General features: G+C 39.1%; 1 pseudogene; it reads right to left on the bottom strand.

Annotated features, from left to right (window-relative positions):
• Positions 1 to 3,759: 3,759 nt before the first annotated feature.
• Positions 3,760 to 4,689, bottom strand: LOC129633349 (olfactory receptor 1165-like; annotated as a pseudogene).
• Positions 4,690 to 4,946: the final 257 nt, after the last annotated feature.

The following is a 4,946-nucleotide window of genomic DNA, read 5'->3' as shown; positions in this document are numbered from 1 at the left end:
AAAGGTAAAAATAAAGAATATCTTAAACACTCTGCAAGATAAAAAGTAACTTTTTAAGAGTTGCTCAACTTGATGTTAAAGCCTATTAGTTAAGGGTAGTTCTGATTATAAAACAGCTAGAAGCATACAGAAAGTCTAGGAACAGAAGTATAGCTATACTGATATTTACTTTATGAATATTCTGGCACCACAAAGCAGTGTTAAAATGAGTACATTTTTCAATAAGTATTTCTGGGGTAAATATACACCAGTAAGTCAAAATATAAAATTAGATTATAGTCATGCCCCATCAAAATTTACTTTCAGTTTGAAATAAATATAAAAATCAATGTAAAAAGAGAAAATAAAACCCTGAATTGAAAATAGAGGAAGTAGAATAGAAAATATAATACTGTATGAAATTTGTGATAATTTGGCACATAAAGTATGATAATATCTTTGTTATTTTGGAGATAAGAAGTGAATATTAAATAAGATATTAAAAGCACTTCACTGTGTAAAGAAACAGTTTGATAAACATTAATTCATTAAACATAAGGAAATGTGTGCACCTAAATACATCACCAACCAAGTGAATAGACAAGCCACGATCTAGGAGAAAATATTCATGATATGTACATCAAAGGACTTTTATTTAGAATGCATAATGAAATACATATTTAATAATAAAATATTAACAACCTAATAAAAAAATAGGTAAAAAAAACCTGAATAGGACCTTCATAAAGAAGTAAGACAAGTCAAATGACTAATAACTAAATTATAGGGATTCAACCACATTAGTAAAGTGGAATTGAATTCATAACCAAAATGAAGTACCCCTACTCATCCACCAACCTCAAAATACTAAAATGTCTGCTATGACAGTATTAAATATTGGCAAGAATGGACAATAATTAGAACCCACATGCAATATAGTTGGAATTTAAACTAATACATCTATTTTGGAAAATTGTTTGATGGCACCTAGCAAAAGATCAGAAACAAGCACCTTTGATGCAGAACATTCAGAGACAGGGCATACCTCACCCAGTGAGTGCTTGTGTGCAATGCAGCACATACTTGTGTAAGAATGTGCATGCAGCATTTCCATTAAAGACAGAAAGGGTGAAATAACCAGGAGTGAAATTGCTGGCTCATATGGTAGTTCTAGTTTTAGCTTGTGTGTGTGTGTGTGTGTGTGTGTGTGTGTGTGCAAAACTCCATACTGTTTTCTATGCAGTATGCAATTGGCTCTACCAATTTACTTTCTCACCCACAATGCACAAGGTTTCTCTTTCTTCTAATTCTCTCCAAAAATTGTTATTTGCAGACTTTATAAAGAAAGAAGGAGGGGAAATTTAGGAGTATAAAGTCTAGAAAACACTCTGTATAAAATAGATAAGCTACAAGGATGCTGCTGCCTAGCGCCGTAAGTTCTAGCTATTATCCTTTGTGTGCTGTGCTGTGCTCAGTCACTTCAGTTGTGTCCAACTCTTTGTGACCCCATGGACTGTAGCCCACCAGGCTCCTCTGCCCATGGGATTGGGTTGCCATGCCCTCCTCCAAGGGATCTTCCCCACCCAGGAATCAAACCCATATCTCTGGCATCACCTGCATTGCAGACAGGTTCTTTATCCACTGAGACACTAAGTTTTAATAGCATATAGTCTAAAAACATAATGAATCACTATGTTGTGCATCTAAAATTATTATAACACTGTAAATAAATAATACTTCAATGAAGAAGAGGAAATAGCCAAATTCCATTTGTAGTAGAAGTATGAATAAACATATTATCATATCAATATATTTATTTTGTGGAACATTCTTCAGCAACAAAAATGGAACTACTGTTACAGTCAATCACTTAAAAATTCTTTTGAAAAAAAAATGCTGAGCCAAATAAGCCAGACATAAGGGAATATACTCTAAAATTTTAATAATACAAATTTCAAAAGCAACAAAGTTAAATTTTAACTCTCATAAAAGTTATGACCAACCGAGATAGCATATTGAAAAGCAGAGGCATTACTTTGCCCACAAAGGTCCGTCTAGTCAACGCTATGGTTTTTCCAGTGGTCATGTATGGATGTGAGAGTTGGACTGTGAAGAAAGCTGAGCGCTGAAGAATTGATGCTTTTGATCTGTGGTGTTGGAGAAGACTCTTGAGAGTCCCTTGGACTGCAAGGAGATCCAACCAGTCCATTCTGAAGGAGATCAGCCCTGGGATTTCTTTGGAAGGAATGATGCTGAAGCTGAAACTCCAGTACTTTGGCCACCTCATGCGAAGAGTTGACTCATTGGAAAAGACTCTGATGCTGGGAGGGATTGGGGGCAGGAGGAGAAGGGGACGACAAAGGATGAGATGGCTGGATGGCATCACTGACTCAATGGATGTGAGTCTGAGTGAACTCTGGGGGATGGTGATGGACAGGGAGGCCTGGCATGCTGCGATTCATGGGGTCGCAAAGAGTCAAACACAACTGAGCAACTGAACTGAACTGAACCTATTCTCTGTTTAGAAGAAAAAGTTTTGAACACAGCAATGAAGTTTGCTCCTAGAGGCATCAGAGAGGCACAGTGACTAGAAAAATGCTTACAGAAATGCTGTAAAGAGCTGATATGTCTTTAATTTCTTGGAGAAAGCAACATACAGGATTATTATACAGAATTACTTGTCTATTTATCACATTTCATAATTTGAGAGTGAGAAAAAGAGAAAAGAAATGAAAGGAAGAGAAAAAAAAAAAGAAAGAAGACATGGAACAGAAATCATTTGCAAATTTTGAGGATTTTAGGATGTGGACAGCCTTTTGCTGTGCTGTGCTTAGTCACTCAGTCTTATCCGACTATTTGTGACCCCATGGACTGTAGCTCACCAGGCTCCTCTGTTCATGGGGATTTTCCAGGCAAGAATACTGGTTGGGTCGTCATGCCCTCCTGTAGGTGATCTTCCCTACTCAGGGAAAGAACCCAGGTCTCCCATATTGCAGGGGGGATTCTTTACCATCTGAGCCACCAGGGAAGCCCATGGACAGTGTTAGATGATCATTATTTAGCCTATAACACTCTTTTTTTTAATTTTATTTTTAAACCTGAAACACTGTATTAGTTTTGCCAAACATCAAAATGAATCCGCCGCAGGTATACATGTGCTCCCCATCCTGAACCCTCCTCCCTCCTCCCTCCCCACACCATCCCTCTGGGTCGTCCCAGTGCACCAGCCCCAAGCATCCAGTATCGTGCATTGAACCTGGGCTGGCAACTCGTTTCATACATGATATTACACATGTTTCAATGCCATTCTCCCAAATCTTCCCACCCTCTCCCTCTCCAACACTCTTAAAGTGAGACATAAACATAATTTTATTTTTTTCTTTTAAACTGAAGTTGATATTTTAAAATCACATTGCAGTTTAAAAATCACATTATAAAAATCACATATATATCATATGATATATATATCATATGATATATATATATATATAATATAATATACAAGAGATTGTATCCCATTGTGTATCAGTCACTAAAGAATCAACATGCACTTCAGGAGACATGAGTTCCATCCATGGCTTGTGAAGATCCCCTGGAAGAGAGCATGGCAACTCACTCCAGTATTCTTCCCTGGAGATTCCCCATGGACAGAGAAGGGGTCTCAAAGATCACACTAATCAGCGAATAAGCACACATTTGAAGAAAAATGTAATAACCATCATACAGTGTGTAAAGTACATTTAAGAAAGTGCTCTCCTCTATCTCTCGTCTCATTCAAAATTACATTAGGTGAGAAAACATTTTGGTGTTGACTAATTTTCTGATGGTCTCCTTCACATCATTATTTCTAAGGCTGTAGATAGGGGATTTAGCATGGGGATCACTACTGTGAAAAGCACAGTGGCTACTTTGATGAAGAGCCATGAGCTTCTGGAGTTGGGTACCCAGTAGAGAAGAAGGATGACCCCATGGAAAATGGTGATGGCAGTCAGGTGGGAGGCACAGGTGGAATAGGCTTTTCAGAGTCCACCGGCTGAAGGCATCTTGATGATGTGACAATTATGAAAACATAGAAGGCGAGAATAATCAGGAGGCGGCACACCTTATTGAGAGTAGAAATGATAAAACATGTCATCTGACTGAAGTAAGAGTCAGAGCAAGAGGCAGAGCCGATTGCAGAATGCTCACAGCCAAAGTGATGTATGACGTTAGAACCATAGAAGGACAGCTCCAAAAGAGAACATGTGATTGTCAAGGACCACGTCCACCCCACGTGTAGGTTCCAGTGACCAGGAGGCTGCAGAGCTTAGGAGGCACAGCAACTGTGTAGAGCAGGGGGTTACAAACATCCACAAACCGGTCATAGGCCATCACTGCTAACATGAACATCTCCGTAATTACAAGTGTGCAACAAAAGAAGAACTGCAGCATGCAACTCATGTAGGAGATAGTCCTTGTGTCCACAACCAAGATCTCTGAGAGTTTGGGTGTGGTTATAGAAGAGTAACAAAAATCAAGAAAGGAGAGATGGCTGAGAAAGAATTACATGGGGGTGTGAAGTTTGGGATTGATTCTGATGGTCACAATCATACCCAGGTTCCCCACCACAAAGACTGTATAGACAGTGAAGGAAACCAAGAATAGGGGCACCTGGAGCTGTGGGTATTCTGAGAAGCCTGAGAGGATGAAGGTGATTCTGATTTTTCTCATCCATTACTATGGTTTCTGCCAGAGAAAACCAGAGTTCACCCTAAGCAACCAGACATGACGGAAATAGAGGGTATTTTTTTTTTCCCCAGCCTGGACAGGGGAATGGTCTGCTGTGGTGAAGTCTTGGATTTCCCAGGAATATGAATAAGACACAGTTGGAGCCAAAATGGTGTACTGTGTGTCTACAGGTGTGGAGAGTGCAAATCAGCTTCTGATGGAGGGGCAAGGAGAGGATGGACTGGGAAGAACTGAGTGTC

The sequence above is a fragment of the Bubalus kerabau genome, chromosome 18 (genome assembly GCF_029407905.1).
Source record: "Bubalus kerabau isolate K-KA32 ecotype Philippines breed swamp buffalo chromosome 18, PCC_UOA_SB_1v2, whole genome shotgun sequence".
In the NCBI taxonomy this organism is placed as follows: Eukaryota; Metazoa; Chordata; class Mammalia; order Artiodactyla; family Bovidae; genus Bubalus; species Bubalus kerabau.
The sequence above is the reverse complement of the archived record's forward strand: the minus strand, read 5'-3'. Positions and strand labels throughout refer to the sequence as shown.